We start from the raw sequence: 22,368 nt of genomic DNA, 5'->3' as shown, positions 1-22,368 counted from the left end.
CAGCGCGGGGGGAGAGGGGGGAGCGGGACAGCGGCCGCAGCCTCAGCATCTTCTCCCGCTTCTTCTGCTCTTCTCCAGCTCTTGGATAATTCTTCCTTTTTTTTTTCTCCCCAACCCTTTCCTCATTCTCTCTCTCTCTCTTTCTTTCTTTTTTTTTTTCCCTCCCTCCCGCACGTTGTTGTTATTAGAAAGGCTTCGCGCACCCCCTGGTGCTCCGGCATTTCGTGTGGCAGGAGAAGATTGTCTTCCTTCTCTCTTTCTGTCTTGCTTTCTCTCTCCCTCTGGTTGCTCATTATTCAGAGAGAGACACAGAGGGAGGGAGAGAGAGAGCGAGGGAGAGGGAGGAGAGGAGAGAGAAGAGGAGAGCGAGGGGAGAGAGAGAGAGAGGGAGAGGGAGGGAGGGAGAGAGAGGGAGAGGGAGAGAGACGGATATCTCAGGTCATCTGCAGCTGCAGCGAGTCTGAGGAGCCGAGGAAGGCAGGGAAGATGGCGATCCTCCATTGCTGAGACCCGGCAGAAGCACATGAGACTCCCAAACAACTTCCACAACAATAACCCGAGCAGGAAGAGGAGAAAGAGAAAGAGGATAAGGAGGCGGTGGGGCTGGAGAACCCGAAACACCTCCCGGCGCCGGGACGCTTCTTCTGTAAGTTACTGCAATTAGCCACCACCTCGGGGTGGTCCGATGCCCCGGGAGCAGAGCGCGGGGCGGCGGAGGCACAAACGCGCTCATTCATTCGGCCGAGGAGGGTTGCTGAGCGGGGAGGAGAGGAAGTCCCCTGCCTGGACTGGCTGTAGGAAGAGGAGAAGAAGCAAGAGAGAAGCGGAGGAGGAGGAGGGGGAGGAGGGAGAGCGGGAGGGGGAGGAGGAAGAGGAGGAGGAGAAGCGAGGGAGGAAGAGGAGGAGGAGGAAGAGGAGGAGGAGGAGAAGGTGGTGGTGGTGGTGGCAGTGGAGGTGGCTGTGCTTTTCTTGCTGGCTGCTCCTTCTGCGGGGGGGAGCGGAGCGCAGCGCCGTGGCTTAATTAATTTCGTGTAGTTCTAGGAAGAGAAGAGAAAATGAAAGATGAGTGAGAAGGGAGCTGGAGGCTTAAGACGGATGCTCGGAGTGTGGGGACAGGAGTAGGGACAGAGAGGAGGGCGGGGGTGGGGGGCGAGGAGACCTGAGCCGAGAGCCGGAGGGAGCGGGCGAGGGGCAGAGGAGGGAGCGCTCCGAGTGGCCCCGACCTGAGCGGGTTGACCTCTTTCTTTCTCTGTCCCTCTGCTCCTTCCCCCCACCCCCTCTGTCTGCCAGTCCCCCCCGCCCGATGGCAAAGCCGTGCGGATTGGCACCCCCCTCTTCCTCAGGTATTTGGCTCTCTCGCTCTCTCTCTCTCTCTCCCCGAAGTTGGGATGCGGGGCCGGGATGTGTCGGGGGCGGCTGCTGCAGCTGCTGGTGCTGCTGGTGAGGAGACAGGCGGGGAGCGGAGGGCGCGGGCCGGCCGGGGGGCGCAGGTTCAGGAGGCTGCTGAGGGGCTGTCTCCAGGCTCGGGGTTCAGAAGCGTCTGTCTGGTGGAGGAGGACAACGGTTTCTGGAGAGGAGAAGCCATTACACACTCTCGGCTCTCCTCGGAGGCAGGGAGAAAGGAAGGCAGGGGCGTGGGGAGCGCCTCACTCCTGGTGCGGTTCCCAGGGGTCTGCCCTCCATCCAGGCACGAGGGGAAGCAGCAGCCGCCCCCCGCCCCCCTCCACTGGAGCAGCCCCTCTCTTTCCCTTTCTTTATCTCCCTGTCCTCCATTTGCAAGCTGTCTGCTTTGGTTCCAGTCCAGACTCCAAAACACAAAGCTCCTTCTCACGTTCAGGCTCCAGGCTTTTTCACCATTCCTGAAGGAACCCTCATTTTCTTTTCATTGTAGCTTCTAACCTACAGAGAAGGGAGGGAGGCTGCCTGGAGTTCCTTTTATATTCCTCCCCTACCTAAAAAAAAGTTTCATTTTTAAGCACGCTTCTGGGATGGGGAAAGACCCACCAGTTGGGGCTTTCTCCCAGGGCTCCCGGGGGCTGTGTCTGAGTGGCTGTGTTTGCTGTTTGGTTCGCTTTGGTTTTGTTTCTGGTGGTGGCTTGCAGGTTTTTGGAGGAAGTGACTAGTTTGGTTGAGAGCTGGGAACTGAGTCAGGTAAGCCGTGTCATGTTGTAACTCCACCAGAAAATGGAGGAGAGCAGGTTTCCAGGAGACAAAGCTGAGATGAGAAGTGTTTATAAAATTATGGATGTCTCCATTTTGAAGCCCTGCTGGTGATGGCTGGAGGAGGAGACTTGCCTGCCTACTCCTTCTCCCTTGCCAGAGGGAAATCTTGTGGTGGCTCCTCACTATCTCTTCATTCTGCCAGGAAATGAGGGGCTTTTAAGGCTGGCTCAGATTTTTCTCCCACTAAAGGGGTGCTTTCACAAGTTAGGGAGACATTTGTTTCCATTTTAAAGTAAACTTTTGGAATTTTTTCCCCCCTTTCGAGTGGACCTGAAGGGTTTTGACCTCCTTCAGGAAAGAGAAGGCAAAACCTTCAACATTTCTGCTGAGGTCTTCATACAACTTTAAACTGCTCCAGATCTCCTGAAAGTCACCAGGAAATATTATTTCCTCATTGTGGAGATGGTAGTAGCTGTAAACGGAGATGTTGAGGTTCTGGGGCTTGGTTATCATCATGTTTTGGATGCGTTGCAAGACTTTATTGTCTGATTTGCATTGATTTCTACAAACAAACAAATCCTGCAGGATCTCAGAGGAACTCCAGGACTGACTGACACCAGTTTCTTGAGGGAGGTTCTACATTTCTCTACAGATTGTTCCATTTGTCTGTTAGGTCTTCTTTTAGTTCCTTTGTTTCCCTTTCCTTTCCATTCTGCTTTTTTTTTTTTTTTTTTTTTTTTTGGTGTGCTCAAGTACTGTAAGTCTTCAGAAATATCAGTACATCTTCTTAACAATGTCACTATGGAAACAAAATTTTAAAAATATAATGTCTGTCAAGAAAACCTTGTGTCCAGGTATCTTCACCCTTTGCATTGGGATAATTTATTAGTCTTACAGGAAGACATTTTGTGAGGATGATTTGAAAAAGGACCCAGTCCTACCCCAGTCCACACACATTGATTGGAGCTCTTACAGATTAGTTCTAGAGAGTGTATGCAATTGACCCAAGTAAAGAAGTGAATCCTGAAGTGCTTCAGGAATTTATAAAAGCCAACCATGAAGATGTTGAATTGCCATTAGGTAAGGTAGCCATCTTGAGAAAGAGGGAAGATGTTGGAAGAATTTCAGAGGGACTGTTGAAGATAGGTGAGGAAGGCTCCACGGTGGAATGAAAACCTGGAGGAGATTCAGAACCAATTATTGTATTCTAAGGAGGCTGATTGGACCTTGTTTTCAACTAAGGAGAAATATAGAAAGGTACCAGCTTCAAGAGAAATAAGGAGCACATTGGTGAGCGACTTACACCAGCTTTTTTTCTTGCTTTGCTTTTTCATTATGTATCAGATTTCCGTGTGTTTATGTAAAGTTCCTTATGTCTACAGTATTTTTGTGCATATTGAGGTGTTTTGAGATTCCAGATGTAACTATATTCTGTTGAGTAGCTGGTAGCAGTGTCACTCAGTAAATGCACAATGCTGTATGTGACAACACCACAGTTTTCAGACCAAACTGTTGTGTCATTAATTGAAGGTTATTGTTCTTTTGAGGGGTGTGAAAGGAGAGAGGAAATGCATGGTTGTTTAGCTGATAATTGTCCATGGTCAATGAAGTAAAACCTTGCTTGTGCAGACGAAGATGTATGGTTTTCAAGGTTCCCAGTTGATGTGTAAGCTCATTTAAAAATGCTTCTGTTCAGATTTCTGCTCCTTTATTAAAAACCTAGGCCTCTCCAACAGCACTTAAAAAAATCTTGCTTGGAATCGTTATGCATTTTTTTTTTTTGGATTTGTTCTCTTTTGATACTATTGCTTTTGCTGATAAGTGGAATGTCCTCAATGTTATATTTAAATTTGCTAATGCACATATGGGTGTTAGATGTTCAAACGCAGAATTTCAAATGCAATGGAATAAAAAGTTATTTGGGAAAGTAATCACCAGATAATTTTACATCTAATTAACCACATATGTTTATGTAAACGTAAATACATTATATGTTTATCTTGAAACAAACTTCCATGAAATTTTTGTTGTTGTTGATACCCAGACAACTGGTTAATTTACTTGTTTCAGTGGGAAAGAAAATCTGATAAACTGGTTGTCGGGCCAGGAGTTTGACTTGCCATACTTTTCATTTTGTGACCAAATGTTTGGTGTTCTTATAGATATTTTTAGAGTTGAGCTTTTCTGGAGGGAAAAAAAAATAAGGTATCTCAGAGGTGTTTTGGAGTTTGAGAATATATTCTAACTGATTTTCTAAGAGGCATATGCATTTTTAATGTCCTTTCATCAAAATGGGAAACAACATAATTAAAGACAGGGTTTCTTGAATATCTCTAGGTATGCACATTTAAATTGGTTAAGTGTTTTGGATTAACCATAATGGGAGAAATAAAAAGAGTGTCAAATTGAACATTCTCATGTGAAGTCAGAGTTCAGAGATCTTTTTGTTTTTGAGATACCAGGTTGATGAAGCTCGTTATGCAAATTTTTTGCCATCAAAGATCTCATCATATATTCTGGAGAAATATAAGTGCATTATGAGGCATACTGCCCTAAAAAGATTCTTGTTGCCTCTATGTATTCCATAATATTTCTCATGGTGGATTCATGTCAGTCTTATTCATTGACCACATTCCATGAGGACTTGTTTTTTCCCCCCACTCTTGTGTTGGAGACAACTTTTAGAGGAAAAAAAAAAACAGCTATATATTCTTCCTAATGAGTCTTCCGGAAGACAGTAGAGGAAAAAAACCAACTCTACTAATGGACTTTAGAGTACTTGTGGTCAGTTTTCCTCAAAGAAAGGAATGATACAGTTGCCTTGGGAAAGAGTCCTATTTTCTGTTTAATGGGGTCTAGAATAACTTGAATTATATTCCTCGGTGTTGAGCTTTCTTGCTTAAGGTGACCCTGATTTTCATCTTTGTGCTGTGTACCTTTAACAAGATTTAAGTTCACTGCATCATGGGACAGAAAATTGACAGAAGTGTACCGAATGTTTCAGCTTGATTGGAGACCGGTGATGCTATTTCACAATGAATGCCACAGTCACAAATGTAGGAAGGAAATATATAAATAATGAACTCAGATTGCAGAGGATCTGACATGAGTGCATAATTGGATGGTTGATATATGGAAACTAAGAAAATTAGAAAGCAGAGGGGAAAATATTTCCAGGGTGTAGTGCTAAAATCTAGCGAACTGAAAAAAAAAGAAAAATCAGCCTGTGTGTGTGCATGTGTGTGCTGCAGAAGAAAGTATATCTTGTGAGGCTCACATACTTATGAAGTTGATGGCTTTGAGAGAAACATTAGCTTGGTGTTGGTGACCTATTAATTGATTATGAGAAAACAGAGAGGAGGGGAGATAATGCTAGAAGAAAATTCCTCTCCTTGTGTGATATGCCAAGACATCTGGCAGATGTTATGTTGGGCCCTAAGGAATGGACAGTTTAATTTTAGCCCTAGCAAGGAAATGGGAAGTTCTAAGCTCTTTTAATAGCACAGTCTTAGTTTGGGGAAGGTTGCTTAAAAAAAAATAAGAAAGGAATGAAAAGAAAGGCATTTATTGAAATATGATAGAACTTGAGGGTGCAGGAAGCTTAAGCTGAGGTTTGGGGGTGATGAACAAAATACTGAGTCTCAAGCAGAAATGAACATAAAACCCATTGTAAATGGACATATATGCACATCTTAATATTAGCTATTTAATATTCACCAGGAAGAACTTCCAATTAAAAACCTGGTTGTTTGGTAGAGGTGGGGTACTTTTTAGTTCTTTTTATAACTTGAAGGTGCCTTAGAGAGATATACTTCATATACTTCAGTTGCCCCCACCCTCTTGCCCCTTCCCATTTTACTGAAGCTGACCCAGAGACGTGAAGTGATTTGCACAAGGGCAGAAGGTTCAGTTGTAACGAAGCCAGGCCTAGAACTCAGGTCTGTCGACTCCCAGCCCCTTGCCCTTTCCACTACCCCACAGCATTTGATTATTGGTAGTTGTGAAACACCAACTGTCCTCCCCAGAGTTCCCGGCTGAGAAGCTCTGTAACCGTAGCCTACAGGGGCAGGACTCTTGATTTTTGTTGATTCAATTTAGTATGTGGGGGAACCCAGTTTCATTGATGGAAGAGAGTCTCCAGAGGCTGATTTTGTTCATGTGACTTTCACTGAAGTTTCAGCTACTTGGGATTGTAGCTGGGCTTTTCTTTAATTTAAAATTTCCTGCTCTGCTCTCTAGCTGTGTCATGCAGGGCTTGGGAGTCTTTTTCAAATGCCCTTCTTTGGAAGTTTGTCTGGGTCTATTGCAACTTACAAAAGTGCCCACAATTGGACGCTAAGGATCTGTTTTGCAACATGGTACGGATTCAAATTGGCTTCTTTCAGAGATGCCATTTTGTAATACTGATGAATGACTGAGAGTGTGAAATCCAGTCTGAAACAATGACTAGTGATTTTCCAGTGTTCCAAACTCACCCAAAAGTGTGCCTGCTGGTTATCTTCCTAGAGTCCATTTCTCTCTTATAGACCAAGGGCTAGCTATTTCCTATTCCTCAACATACATGAAGTCATCATTAAAATGACTTTTTAACAACACACAACATTGAACCACGAGTGACGGTACAGCCCTCTAGGAAGAGCATCCTGTCCTGGGTTTCCATTTCTGTCTCTCCTTGGACAAGTGAAAGTAATTTTGTTAAGAAAGTGATGTTTGGAAGTTTCCACATTTTCTAAGCTTTTTCCAAACTCAAGCATAAATTCTTAATCCAGGAGGCAGTCTGAAGAAGGTAGTGTTGGATATGGACCTCTGACAGAAACGGTTAATGCTGTAAACAGTTGAACCTCAGTGTGGCACTCCTCCAAATGAGTTGACTGTTGAAAATAAAATGTTCCAGAAGAACTGGGAGAACAGGAAAGAAGTTAAAACAGCATGGTTTGCATGCCAGTACTGAAGGAAGAGAAAAAAAGTTGGGGTTGGGGGGAGGGGGGGAGGGATTGGAGAGAAGAGAAGATAATCAAAAGTTGAACTGTCTCCTAGATTTATAAGACCCAGGAGGAGAAGTTTCCAAATGAGGGAAAATGGATTTTTATGAATTTAAATAGTTTCTGCAGTTTACTAGGAAGCTCTTTTGGATCGTTTGTCTACTTGAACTTTGTATCTGGAGAACAGCACACACTGATAAATGGAAAGTTAATTGGAAGAGCTTTGGATCTACATTTTAGGCTTGGAAATGATATTATAGAGTTTATCTTCTTTCTCATCGATTGAAACATACTTGATTTTCTTTGGATGTGTTTTTCCAACACAAAGGTGATTTTTCAGGGCTTGGGAAGACAAGAGGTAGAGTGGTGTGGTGTGAGAGGGCACTGGCATTATGACTTTCAGATGCACTGACTGACTTCTGGAGAGCAGATTACTTGGTGTCTTCAGAGCAATCTTGCCTAATTCCTAGTTGGACACATTTTTCTTGAGTTGTTCTTGGAGGGAAGGCTTCTTTTTGAGCCAGGTCATGGATATTTTGGTATCGATTTCCTTGCTTTCATGTATTTGCTTGCTTAGTTCACTGCACGTTGCTTCTGGATATTAATACAGTGTTTCTGCCCTGCCTGTTCATGTCTTACCCCAGCTGCAGTCAAAGAGTAGAGCCTGCTCTTGGGGGTGAAGGAAAGGTTGGGAGGTACTTATCTGTTCAATAAATAAATACTTGACGATGAGGACTGTTTAATTCAGGGAGGTATTTGCCAGGCTTTCAAGTGGACTTTTAACAAAAGACAAGGCAAAGGAAAGATGGGGAAAATTCTACTAGGAACCAATGGTTTAGGATCACTTTGTAGGGAATGAAGCATTTGTCCAAGGTGAGTAAGCAAAGACTTACCTTTGGATTCAGATTGGTTTGAGCACAAAAGGAGCTGGAGGCCCAGGCGAGACAACTGTGTCAGAAGTAATTAAGCCCAGGATTTGTGGAGAGGCTTATCCGCCACAGAGCTCAGCTGGGGAAGGCCAAACTCGTTCCTAAGCCCTTGTCTGGCCAGTTGAACCAGAACACAAGCTAAGGCCTTCAAATTTTGGAATTCTTCTCTTTCCTGATCAGACTTAAGAAGGTAAAGCTATTATTCTTCAGTTTTGCACGTATCAGCTGAGTGCTTCTCTGTTGAGTTGAGCTGGGAGATGCCAGAGCCGGGGCTGGGGGGGGAGGGGAGGGATGGGAGCTGCTTGCCTCCTAGGGAGCCTTCTCCCTGTTAATACAGCAGATGTGCGTATAACATTGTACTTATTACTCAGAAAATAATTGTGCAGTAGCACAATGTGGGATACTTGAAAGATGTTTGCTGCACAAAGGTTCCAGTACTCACCTGCAGATTAAGAAATGGGTTTCTAAACCATCTCATTTCTATTGCTAATGAAAAGCTTTGGAAGGGGCCTGTGAATTGGAGCTCCAGCTGCTATCATGGTAGGGGAAGTTAGGCCTTGAAAGGATACTCCGATTAGCCCCTCAGAAAAGCAAGCAGTAGCATCAGCACAAGTAGAAAATAGACAGGGTTGTTAAGCTAACAGAAAAGTAGGCTAAAGCATTGCCATAATTATGTGGTGAAAATTTGCTGGGAAGGAGAGACTGCTTGGATGAGAGAAGGAAAAGAAGGAGAGGAGAGGCAGGGGAATGACTGATAAGTCCAAATAGAAGTCTGTCCACTGGGAAGAGCCTAAGGGAAGAAGAAAGGCGTTGAGTTTACGAAAACAATAATGCAAGTGGGAAGAGACCTTGTAATTTAGTACCTATTGCTTGTGAAATATGAGGACCTGGGCTCAGGCCCACTTTCTTTGGTCATGCCTAACGTAAAAAATAGAATTGAACTCTTGAAAGACAATTTATGTGACTTTGGGGTTACAGATACTGCCTGTCTGATAGAGGATACATGGAAACTTGAGGGAACTGGCTAAATAAGCCCAGGTGGAGATTTTCCTGGAAAATGAACGAAGTAGAGCATAGGACACAGTAGAAAATAGCTGCATTATTAATGGGCAGAAAATGTGATAGTCCTCTCTAAAGTTATCATAGAGCTTCTCTACCTATGTTCTGGGCATTAGAAGAAATGAAGAACAAAGACATGCCTGTTTCAAAGGGGGAAAGAAGTGGACCATGACTGCTACTTCGTGTCCAGTTGGGGGTTAAGCTGTTTGCTAGACCCAAGTGTCACAGGCTGCTCAATCCAATCGTGGTATTTTCAAATTCAAAATAAGGCTGTTGTGGTCAAGAATGTTCAGTCATTCTGATCTCTCCTTCCATCACCCTTCTGTGTTGTGACCGTAAGAGCATCAGTCATTCAACCCAGGGGTCCCTTGTTTGGGGTGAAATTTGTATGGTAGATTATAGGCTGAAGATGGCCAAAGAGAGTTACTGGTAGAGATCATATAAGAGATTAGTTAGTTTCAATAACTAATCACCCTGAATCTTTTCTCTTTGATGGTTTCTATCTTAAGTAGTCTTCTCTGAAGACTGTTAATTAGTGTTTAGTAACTATAACTGGAAAAGGAATCTGCATGGAAGAGACCATTGCCATTTGAGTGCCAAAGTTCAGCTGCAAGGACTTTCTTCCCCTTCTATTGTTAATTGCATATAGTCCATTCTAATGTTGGATGAGAATGCCGTCTATAAAGAGAATAAATATGATTGCTTAATCAAAAAATTCTGCAAACTCTTATTGAATGGGAATACCACGTAGACCTTCAACAAAATGGTATTTCCTCCCCTAGGGTGACTCATAGTGAATATTAACTTCGGTAACATTTGTTTAATATTAATATGAACTAGGGAATGTGCATATGGATGAGGAAACTGAGGTTTAGGGAGGCAACTGACTCAGGGTCACCAGGCTTCAAAGGGAGGGAGCCAGGATTCACAGTCTAGGTGAGTGTCTCCAGAGAAGTGGCTCTCAGCTGTCAGGACCCAGCCTTGGTTATGACTTCGTTTGCTATTAGCTTATGTTCCTGATGGTTTATCTCTCCCAATTGCTTTTGCCAGTTCTGTATCTTGGTGTTCTGGAAGGAAATCTGAGCATAATGGAAAGTTAATTGTTATATATTTGTTGATATGAGATGTAACTTGTAATAGCTTGACAAAGTGAGTTTAACTAAAGAGTACCCTCTTTTTGTTCTTCTGAATTATAGAGGAATTAGGCGGGAAAAAGCAGGAGACCATGTAAGGGACACTTTACAGAGAATAAATATTTTTAGATTGCACTGTATCAAGCTCAGTAGTGTAAAGTACTTATAAACACAGATTTTTAAAAAGAGCACGTACCTATTATGGCAGAAAGATTTGCTGTGGACTTTTTTCTTTCATTTTTTTTTTTTTTCCCCCAGTAGAAAAGGTGTCTTACTCCTTTCCTTAGGGCTTCTTTTGAGAGGCTCAGTGCCCTATATTGACCCTGGTTACTATAAGCAGGAGATATGTTTTCAAAAGCTACACAGACAGATATATTTGAAAATTGTCTAATGGTTGTTTTAGGAAAATGGGGCAGATACTCCTAAAACTGTGGGTGCTAGACCCCCCTCTCTTTAGTGATCATCATGTGCTCTATTTAGATTGTGGAGCCATGATGAATGTTCTGGTTTCATTTGCCTCTCCCTGAAACATCACGGTACAGTCAGGAAGCTGCTGTTCATGGATAACCACAGATGCCCTTAATATAAAGTAACAAGCTGTGCTAAGGAGGATGGCGCTGATCCAAATATCCCTAAGATATCCAGGACAGTAGCTTTTCTGTAAGACAGGCGGTTGGGCATTAATTGCTGAGTAGACTCTTTGGCCCAAAGCAACTGATGATGGTTTTATAAAACTTAGCTTTGCTATGGATCTGTTCACTTGGTCTCCTGTTCCCAGACAGATCCAAACCTAAAACTACTGTAGGAGGACAAGCAAGCGTCCTATTATCAAAGTGTTCCAGAGGAGACCCAGGGTCATCCATTGTTACCCACATCCACATCATTATCTACCAAACTTACCAAAATCACAGTTTTCTTGGATAAAGGTCTTTAATGGGAAAAAGGCTCAGAAAAATAACTACTTGGTTGAAGTGATGAAACCGAACTGTACCGAAATGTGTTTCTTGGGGCAGAATTTCTAATTTAGAGCCTTAGGGGCTCTACCCAGTAGTGCCTGGTCTTCTAAGTGTCTCCCGCAGATCAGCCTGTCTCAAAGACCAGTCCTTAACCTGTTTCTTCAGTCTTCCATGAATTGAGTCAACGTGTCTTTGTGGGTGCAGTGACACTCAGCTGGAAATAAGATTAAACTTCCAGCCATAGAGGCAAGGTAGGAGAAGGGCTTTAGAGCATGTCCAAGGAGGTAAATGTATGAAGTGTATGTATGCAAGCCTGGCAGAGGAATCATCTTTTATCCTGAGAAAAAAAATCAGTCTCTTATGTCTTCAAAGACAGATTCCATTGTAATATGAAAAAGCATGTTGTGTGTGTAAATCATGTAAAATAGAATGTGCTTAAGAAAACAGAATTGTATCCTTCTACTTGGGGGAAGTTTGTATCATTTATTCCATCTTGTCCCATGGCTTTGCCTCCAATTAGTAATTTTGGGGGACTGAGAAGTGAAGTGGTGGTGAAGAACAGATGTCAGCTGTCCCTGAAATTTGTCCCCACCCCTTGGTTTCAGAGTGCCTCACCCATTCTGTTTCTGACCAGTGGCTGTAGCTTGTTAATAATGAATGAACATCACCCATAGGTCCTGAAATTAGCAAGTGTTAAATGTTATGTGATTATTAGGGAAAAAACAAGCTAATCTAGTCAGTGGGCTTAATTAGGTTGTGATTGCCCAGTTACTGCTTCATGATAATTATATTCATAACCCCGTTTCTAGACATCTACTACAATTATCAAAATTGACCCAGCACAGGTAAGTGCTAGCTACCTTATTTGAAACAGCTTCTGAATGGCGAAGTTCTGATGCTATACCAATATGTTTCTGCCTGTTCCCTTTTCCCCCTCCTGAAATCTTTCCATCATCTTTTTTTCCATCTTGGTGGAAAGGTCAGTGGCAATATTACTTTGTCTATGACCATGCACATATAGTGCAACTTGTGTTGTCTATAGAGAAAAAGAAATCCTTAATTAAATCTTTAAGAGGCAAATATTACTGAAAAGCCTCCATAAATTAGGAAATAGGAATCTTCAGGCATAAAATATCCAAAATTGCCTAGTTTGTTTTTCTCCTTAGCACATAGACCCTGTTCTATGTAGATTTAATGTGATTCGTGTGAGTAGACTTGTTACCTTATAAGGCACAGTTTTAAAAAGAAAAAGAAGACCATCTGTGTTTAAGATGAAGCCTTGTCAACGTGGTCATTAAGGCCCAAGGAACCTAAAGCAAGAAATTTAACTTGATATTATTAGCAACTCCTTTCCCCCAAATTCTGGACATTTGCTGCCATTGTGTTCTAGTGTAGAATGACCATGGCATTGCAGGGAACATTGTTTACCATCCATCTCCCAAAGGAAGGCAAAGATTTCTAGGAAATACAAACAACAACCTGTATCAGAAGTGGGTATGTCAGTGTGACACCCTGAATCACTAGGCCTGATTGTTGCTTGGCAGCTTTCCCTTTCCAACCCGCAATTATATAGGGAAAAGGAGGCACCTCAGACTTGCACACCCTGGCTAAACTTCATGGTAGTTGAATTGTCTGACGAACAGTGAGGAAAGTGGTTAACACACACACACACACACACACACACACACACACACACACACACACGGGACCTCTCTGGGAACAACCACTTACTTTTTGGTGAAAAATCAGGAGCATAGAATTCTTTTAGAATTTCTGGGTGAAAATGCACTTCTCTGTGCAGGGGTCTCCACTACGAAAGTGGTGTGTAGCGGATGGAACATTTTGGAACGTTTGGGGCCACACGAACGAGCATGAGTTGAAATCTGGCTCTCTCTCGTCCTAGCTGTGTGATCTTGAGTAAGTCACTGAACCACTCTGTCCCATGATTTCCTATCCAATAAAATGGAGACAATAATAGGAACTGTAGAGCTGACATGAGGATTAAATAAAGAATATTATTTGCATAAGGGCCCTGGTTCGTAGTAGGCACACGGATAGAGAAACTGAGGTAGTAGTCTTCTCCCAGGACTTTCCATATTCATCTATGGTCAGTAGGTTAACTATTTGGTCCTCGGCCTTAAACTCAGTTTTGAAATCCTGCCTGTTTAATTTTGAGCCGGTTTGCCTTAACTGATGATGCTCTTGCCCATTCGCAGTAGACGTTTCTAGATGGTGAACCTCTAGTCTGTTTAATTTCTCATGCAGCAGCACTGCAGTCTTCTGTCTGTGCACACAGAGGAGTTTGTAAACTACCTGAGAACAATGCCATGTCCTTTTGGAAAAGTGCATTTACATGGTAACAAAGCCTATCCCAACCTTGCAGAGATCTTCCCTGCAGTGTTAACGGGGGAACAAATTAGAGTAAACATGAAGTTCTTTGAGTTTATTGGGGAGAAAGATGTTATGACTGTTCCTGTTGTTTGGTATCATTCAGGCAAAAGTGATTTGTCTAAGAAAACTGTTCTTGCTGCAATGAACATACTGACTTTGCTGTTTTATATGAATGTTGGGTGCCGCTTTGTTGCTTCACACATATAGATAACTCTGAGCTGGTTTGAGGACTGTCTGTCCTACATCCTTGCTTAGAAATGCTTCTCTGTGCAAATGTTTATTTTATTAGCCCACGTCTCCTTGGTCTTACAGAAGTACTGTAATATCAGATGCTTTAAGGTCTTGGGTAAGGAGGCTAATTTTAGAGTGTCTTAAGGGTAGATGATATTTCAAAATGTGTTGATAGTGCCTACCAGAACTTACCTAACCTTGTTTGCTCCTGCCAAAAGAATTTTCATTGGTGACCTCGTTGGTGGCAGCGATTGTGGCAATGGTTATGTCGGTGGCAAAGATGAACATGGAAAATGGTTGTTTGGTCAACTGTATAGTGATTTTTTTCATTTTACATGCAAATTACCTGTGCGCATTACTTTTTTTTTTACATTTTGAAAATTTCCAGAGAGACAAAGGTGTTGATGGAATGTTATTTTTTTTTAATTGTAAAGAAAACTTTATAGTCATTGCTTTGAAATTTTGTCCAGATATTAGAAGAGGAGGGAAAGAGACCATGCACTTATTTATCAGTGTTGAGATCTCTAGGAGTCTCACAAATGAGAGATGTTTGGTCTCAAAGGATTTGAGATTTAGCTGTAGTTGGGTACAGAATGTCTTCAATACAATAAGAGATAACAGAGTGAGACCAGAACTGAAACCAGAACTTCCTAGGAAACTTGAAAGGCTTTGGGGATGACAACATTTTTTTCCCATTTCCTTGAAACATAAGTGAGAGATGTATTTGGGAATGCCACCTTCACTTGTGCTCAGTTCTTTACAAGTTGTAGAACTCTAATTTTATCTAACGATTACAAAGTCAGAGAAAAGTGATGGGCTTTGGAGTTAAGACTGAATTCAGCATTCTACTTGGCACTTAACTTCCTAGGTCTGTGAACTAGGGCCAAGTTCCTTATTGCTCTTAGCCTCCAATTTCTTATCTTTAAAATGAAATTCCCTCTCTCCTGTTAAAGGCATAATGTATGTAAAGCACCCAGCACCCTGCCAGGTGCCAATAAATTGCCACCTCTGCCGTTTATTTGCAATGATCAATTCGTGGCCCCTCAGTTCTTCTGGTGTAGATGGGCTTGCTCCTAGCTGTTCATCTGCAGCCTGGTTTTGCAGGCCGAGTTAGCCCCTGTGGGGTGATGATAGAGCTGGGAAGAATTTAAGAATTTAATGTGTTCCCTATCATAAGACGTGTTTTACGGAAAGCTGTTATATTTAAGAAATATGGGTCCATTCATCTCTTCATCCATTCATCAAACATTCATTGAGCGCCTTTTGAGTACCAGACATGCCTGCAGTGTATCTTGGTGGTTGAACCCCAGGGATGTGGGATCTCCCTATCAGAATTGTGTTAGGCTCTTTGTCTTGGTAATTGGAGTGATTATCATGGAGATCGCGGTCCTGGGCCAACATTAAAATAGCCTAGAGCCAGAGGATGGTGAACTGTGGCTTAAGCCAGTGGGTAGTGGAAGCCTGTTTAGATGCAAGCATTTCTGCATCTTTGTGTGCATATATTTACAATATAATTTGCTAACCATGTAGTCGATGCTGCTGTGGTATGTAATCTGGCAGATCATTTAAATATTTACTCCAAAATATCTTGTTCTCTGTTGGTGTGAAGTGGAGTTTCCAGTTATTTTTAGGTCATTTTCATCTTAGCAGCCCTGTTGGAGATGAACCAGACATAGTGCTTTAAACTGTCCCCACGTTTTGATAGAATTTAATAAAGTAAAGTTTAATGGTTTGGTCCCAAGAGGCTAACAGACCATCTGGTTAGCAGAAGGTTAGGCCGAGGATTGCATGGCTGCTGAGAGGGCCACAAACCAGCCCCCCTGCATTGGTAACGTGTCCAGTTGCTGAAGGCATGAAGCATTGAAATGGTGCTTTCAGGTCTGCCGAGCCAGCAGTTCTGTTACCACCGCTGTGACGCAGGAGATAATTCAGCTGGGCAAGCGGCAGCTTGGGGGTGGATCTACCGTCCAGGATGTGTAGTGTCAACATGAAGGATTGGAGCTGGCAGAAGGAAGGGAAGCAGTCGTCTCATGCCATTGCAGGAAGCCTAGGGAGATGCTCACCGCCCCCCCCGCCCCCTCCCCCTTGCATCTTGTCGTCTTCTGTAGCTTTCACATTATGTGTTAAATGATTACCTTGTGCATGGTCCATGGCAAAACTTCAGCTGATTTTCTGCCTCTTTTGGAACCTGTCAGCATAAACAGTGAACCACATTCCGCACACATGTAGGGCAGGCAAAGGGGAAGAGTTTGCAGCACAGCCTGGGAGGAGGAGGAAGGTCTTCGTTAGGCAGGAGCATCTTTGTGCTTGAGATGGAATCCCATTGTATATTCTTTTGTGCTCAGAAGGAGAGACTGGTCATCCGTTCAAAGGCTGCAATCATCTCGGAACATTGTGCTGCAGCTGTTGTCGATAGAGGGCTGCAGAATGGTTCCAGTGATTCTGCAGAAGCTTAGCAATTACATAATTGCTGTGTAACTGGGGAGAGCCATCAGGATAGTCTAGTTCTCTTAGACAGAAAGCTTCTACAATTTGAGAGGTAGATTGTTTTCCCTTTTTAAACCTGAAAGCTGATGAGGAAGTACATCAAGCCACCAGGCTGAAACCCAGTCCTCTCACTGGAATAAGAGGGGAAGAAATTCACAAGGACACTTAGCTGAACATTCAAACAGAATGCACGGCCATGTTAAAGGGTGAGAGAGCAACACATTCACTCTTGGAATAGTGGATTCTTCTATTAGTTGAATTTGATAGTTGATTTGTTTGTAGTATCTGAGACCATGTTGTGTATGCTTTCAAGCATGGAGTATTCCAGAGTTTCTCCAGGAATGAAACCAGTTGGGTTGACTTGATGACCAACCATTGTTGCTGCCTACTCAGGAGGATTTTCTCAGCCTCTCTTAAATGAATACAGTTGCCCCAGATGCTGAGTAGGGGAACCTTGCAATGTCTGCCTATCATTGGATGTTCCTAAATGCGGAAGTCCTCTCCCTGTCAGCCCAGGGGGCAGGGCCTCTGCAGCCCAGGGGCCAGAGCAGACTGGATGTTTTGTTGATGCTGTCCTCAGGGATGAATTCCCTCTTTCAGCTAACTCACCACTTGTTTTCCACAGCTGAGAAGACTCAGAGGCGACATCGGTTTAAAGTAGGCGCAAGGGATGAGAAGTCCAGGTTCCACTGCTCAGATACAGAACAGTCATCTAAAATTAGCCACATCGTCTAACCCAAGTGTGGACTTTGTGTTTGGTTTATGTTAAGTAGTTCTAAATTTTGGCCTTCTTGCTTTTCTGGTGTCATTTTTTTTGGAGCTACCAGAGGAGAAAGAGTGGTTGTGTGGGTACGTTTTTATTAATGGCATGAGTTGGGCCTTTCATAACTACGATGCTGATCTATATTCCTCTTATTTAAATGTGTTTTAATCAGAGCGTCTGCATAAGGAAAAACTTAACATTGTCCCTTTGTGAATGAAAAAGGAGTAGCCAGCGGGCAGTGTGAGAAACCGGGATTGGGTCCACGGATTCCAAGACCTTTTACCTTTAGACCTTTGCTTTCCTCTGTACCTTCTGGGTTTAACTCTGAGGTTGACTGATGCAAATTGTTTCTTTTAAGAAAGTTGATTCCTGTGAAACAATGTTGGCAAGTTTTCAAGGAACCAGCCTGTCTCAGCACCGAGCTTTTATTTTGTGGCCATCTGCAAGGGTATAAGATCACCCGTAGTGACCTCTCCTGCGTCAATACAGGCAGGCCTTGGCATGTTCCGGCAGATGAGTGAGGATGAGGGCAATGGGCAGGAGGACCTGCTGAGTTCATGGTACTTGATATCTTAGAAACTGGCCTGACCTTGTTCCATCATCAATGTTTGGGCACTCCAAGAAATACTAGATCATCTTCCAAGGGTCCTGGAGATTATGTTGGGACCTGCATGTGAGAATCGAGCACAAAAGTCATGTATAAGGGAACCCTTTGCTATCAGTATCAGTTGGACCATAAGGGCTCTTATATTCAGTGGAAAGTTCATAGGCCTCAGGGCCACCTAGTAGCTGCATAATCTTGAATGAATGGTTTAATCTCTGATCCTTAATTTCCTTATCTGGAAAAAAAATCCCCTACATCAGGTTCTTGTGGGGCATAAATGAGATCATGAATATAAATCTCTGACATATAGTGGGTACTTAAAAAAATGCTGTTTCCCTTTCCTCCCATCCTTAGGTTTTTATAAAACACTCAAAGGCAGAGCAAGGTTAAAGAACAAGTCTCAGTACACTTCAGCTTCACATGAAACCCCTGTTGGGGGGCTCCTTGAAGGTTGTGTTGGTAGGACTAATAAATATTTAGCTTCTGGGCCTTAGAGGTTGGACAATATCTTTTATTATATGGTAACTTTTAAAAGCCAATGGTCTCCTCTATGAAACATTACTCCGAAATCTGGTAAAGGGAAAGAAAAGTCACTTTAACCTCTGTTTGCGCTATTTCAAACATTTGGTAATAGATTATTTGTTAAATTCATTAGATGAGGTCCTGGTTTTTTGTTGTGAGTATTGTTACACAGCAAACTCCTTTTTTAAAAAACCTGAAATTTGCAAGAATAGCACAGATTTGAGATGTTTGATTATCCAGAATCCAAAAGACTTAACAATTTCAATGACTCTTAAATCCTCTTTTCTTTGACCTCTAGCCCAGTGTGCCATTCCTTATGTGGGTGCGTAATAAAGCCTTGTTGGCTGTTTTCTGGGGGAAAAGACCTCCGCCAGTTAAAATTTATCCAAATCAACATGGAAGGCCTAGTGCTGATTTGTCTCAGGATCAGTACAGTGACTGAAGAGAACTAGATGAGAAGCTACAAAAGGCAGGCCCGGGGTCTCCTTGCTCACCACTGTGTCACTTGGGCCTTGCACAGTACCTAGGGCACAGTAGAGAGTCGGTAAATACGTGTTTACTCAGTAAAGCAGATATCTATTCCCTGAATACACCTACCTGAAACAAAACTGTATTTCTTTGTTTATTATTACCAATGATTGCTACTTCAAATACCACTAGACATAGAGCATTCAACTTCAGTGAGTAGGGATTTGGTCTTGAAATTCTAACATGAAAAATGAGGGTTAATATAAGCTCCGAATCAAGGGGAACTGTCCAACTCTTTAATCTCTAATAAATACAGTTTAAAAGTAAGGATGTCTAGATTGCAATCTGAGTTAAAGAAGCCAAGGACAGTTTGGTTTATAGGTAGTTACTGCCCATCTCTTAGTTTTCTTTGACTCTGAGGATACTAGATTGAGGATGACAATTCACTTGTATGATCCTGAATGCATCATAAAGTCAGATTTTGTAGAAATGAGTCTGTGTTGTTGGGGAAAAATTCAAATGAAACGTTGAAAGGGAAAACCTCAACCCAGGAACAGTCAGATATTTATGACCATCAGTTCTGGAGGAATTGATGTAGAAAGGAAGGTAGATCTTTTTCCAGGACTTTATTTGCTTTATTTGACCTATTAAGTCTAAGTGGATTATGGCATTATTTCAGGGAGTGAATTGGTGATATGGAAGTCTTAAGGAAAATAGGACAAAATGTTATGGAAAGAAAAGGTTAATGTGTTGTGGTTCCTATAAATTTAACATAATTGGAAGAATGAAGCAATGGAACCAGGATAATAGTCATGTTCTTTGAAGGTGGTGAAGTGGGTTCAGAAAACACACTTCTTCACCTTACACTTCAGTTCTGAAATGTTTCAATGGAATGATTTTGACCATTGAAAGTCTAGTAGGTACAGAAGCCTTCTAGGTATGAGGTGACCTTGCAGTGTTAAAGAAATCCATGGATCCTGTTAGTTCCAACCTCAGTGAAGGACATATTCTGAAGAGCCAGCTCATTAAGCAAGCTTCTGAAGGGTGTGCTCTGCAGAGCAGTTTCCTGTTATTTGGTTAATGGTTGACCTAGTTCTATTGCCATATGCTTCCTGGAACGCATTCTAATATAAAGTATGTGTTAAAGCAAGACTAGGATAATAGCAGGAAAGTCAAAGCCTTTCTGAAGCCGAGATCACATTAATACAGGCCCAGTGAGGGTGGGATAGTGTATGGAATGAAAAACCAGAAGACTTTTCTCTTCTTGGGCTTGTTTTCTAATTCTGATTTTAATTCTCACTTTTCTTCCTGACTCATTCTGAGGAGTTGCATTTTCACAAATTACCTTGTAAATAAGGCCTGCATCATTTGTTCATTTCTTGTGCATTCTAGGCCAAGTTTGGTACTGAAGTACCCCGAGTAAAAGTATTACTGCAAGGAAAAGATTAGATTAGATTTGGCTAATGACAGGTGACTTGTTTTTGTGTTATTATTTTTGTACTGCAGACACAGGATTAGTAAATCTTTTGTCTGGAGTTTGGATGGAGTCCAGAATCTAGGACTGGGGCTCCTTTGACTTATTTATTATTTTACCGGGAATCTGCAGCCTTGGTGTGTACGTTTAGATAGATAGGTGAGCACACAAAAGTCATGGAGACTGATGAGCGAACCTGGCACCTTACACCCAGTGTTTGTTTTAACAGTTCCAAATGCAAAGAATCTGTGGGTCTAGTCTGCTAATTGCTGAAGCTCTTCGGTTCTGTTCAGTGCTCATAAAGAAAATGTTTGGGAACCACACATGTATGTATGAAGGGATGAGGTGGACAGCTCCTTTAAAGTTGGCTTTTTTAAAAATCACTATTGTGGTCTGGGACAGAGATTCCCAAACCAGACTGATCTTCAGGATCTCTCAGAGAACTTAGAAACAAAAAAAGAGTTTATTAAAAAAAAAAAAAGATTTCTGAGGTTCTAGAGGAATTCAGGAGAAGGAGAGGAATTCAGTAGGTCTAGGGTAAGACCCTAGAATGTATACTCTCGGCTGTTCTCAGAAATTTAGTTTCATTAGTCAAGAGAGGAAGAGGTAGCAACTGTGCTGGAATGTTTTACGTGTAAGAAGTGGGAAAAGGAAAAGAGATGCTGTCAGAACTTGATATTTGTAGCTGCTAATAATTTGAGCTATGGAATAGGCTTTCATCTTTTCTTCCCCAGGAATTCAGTCCCTTCAGGGCACCTTAAGGGTAATGTATACCAAGTGATTTAGGTTTGGGAAATGTCATCTTAGTGGCAGGCTACCTATTATGCTCCACCATCACCACCATCCCCCTCTGCCTTGTCCCCACCCGGTGAAGTCAATGTCAGCAGAATATCTGTCACTCATCAGTGAAACTGGATATGATGTTTTTGTATTAATACATTTGGCAGAAGCAAAGGGAAGTTACATTAGGTTGATTTCTATATACAAAGACATTGCTACTGATCCACCCAAGTAGCTTTTTTTTTTCTATTAACAATAAAAGATGTACTTGTTGACCAAGGGCTTGCATCTGTAGGTCTCCCTGTCTGGCCTGTTGCCTCTGATATAGAACCACAGCTCTTACTCATTGGTGAATCAGAGTTACCTTGACTAGAGCAGCACCATGACCCAGGTCTAAAAGTGTGCTTGCCATGCAGTTGACCATCAATGCATGATTAAGGGATAAATGAATGACTGAACCAGCTAAGTAAACAGAATAAGAAGTAACTTGGAAGGATGAAGATTCTGCATCAGAGGAATGGGTGTGGTCAACATAACCTTTCTCAGATGCATTAATATTGAGCAAATGAAAATGACCCTGTTGGCTTCCTGAGCTAATGCAGGGAAATTCTCCAAAACATCTACTACTACTGCTGCCATTAAGGAAAGTGGCTATTGAACAAATATTGTTCAAGGAGTTTGATGTTCAGTCTTTGTGCTTCCTTGTAACTACTTTAAAGGTTTCATGGGGGTGAAAGGAATGTTGCTTTAGAAGTAGGAGAGAAGAAATGATTGAATAGACAGAAGAAAGTTGAGGGAATCTGTCCTATTGATAGTAATTTTTTAGTACCAGAAAGCATGATCATGGCCTAAGAACTCATGGTCATGTCCTTGGCATGCTTAGAAGCTCCAAGAAGGGAGAATAGTCTCTTCAAAGTTATTTTGAGGAGTTGGACACTACCTGCTAGGCTTCTAATGCTTACCCAAGTTAAGAGGTTGAAGTACCTCCAAGGCTTTAAGTAGCAGCTGAACATGTGATCTTGATAACCCCGAGATGTTGCTGAGAAGTGACTCAGCTCACTGTGGCAAACAGTCCTGTCCAGTTCCAGCTGCCCCAGCAGAAATCAGCATTAGGTCACCCCTGAGGCATATGGTGCAGAGCTCATGCTATCATCAAAACTTTGGAACAAAGACAACTTGGAATGGCCATACTGCAGGTGGGACTGATATGGAGGCCTGCTATTGTTTGGGAGCCCATCTGATTCCTAAGAATTTGCAGTGCCTGCCTCTAACCCTGATCCCCATACCATGTAACCCACTTGGAGGGGAAGGGAGGATGCCAAGGAGAGCCATGAGTGCTCACAGTTATTTGCTCTTTGGGTGTTTTCTCATCTAGATAGATGGAGTCTTTTATTTTCCCTAGGAAAAGGTAAAGTGTGCTCAAGGT

The 22,368-nt window shown here is 42.5% G+C and overlaps 1 protein-coding gene across 8 annotated transcripts in view; it reads left to right on the top strand.

Moving 5' to 3' along the window:
* The first annotated feature begins 416 nt into the window (after positions 1-416).
* The window catches only part of ZNF462 (zinc finger protein 462), a 128,620-nt gene continuing 106,668 nt past the window's right edge, over positions 417-22,368 (top strand). For all 8 annotated transcript variants that reach the window (XR_005219115.1, XM_037851241.1, XM_037851246.1 and 5 more), the window contains exon 1: positions 417-646. The gene's annotated coding sequence lies outside the window, so the exon portion shown is untranslated. The remainder of the gene's footprint in view (positions 647-22,368) is intronic.

This window comes from Choloepus didactylus, chromosome 10 (assembly GCF_015220235.1).
Source record: "Choloepus didactylus isolate mChoDid1 chromosome 10, mChoDid1.pri, whole genome shotgun sequence".
Classification (NCBI taxonomy): Eukaryota; Metazoa; Chordata; class Mammalia; order Pilosa; family Megalonychidae; genus Choloepus; species Choloepus didactylus.
Note: the sequence above shows the minus strand (reverse complement) of the source record. Positions and strands in the feature narration are given on the sequence as shown.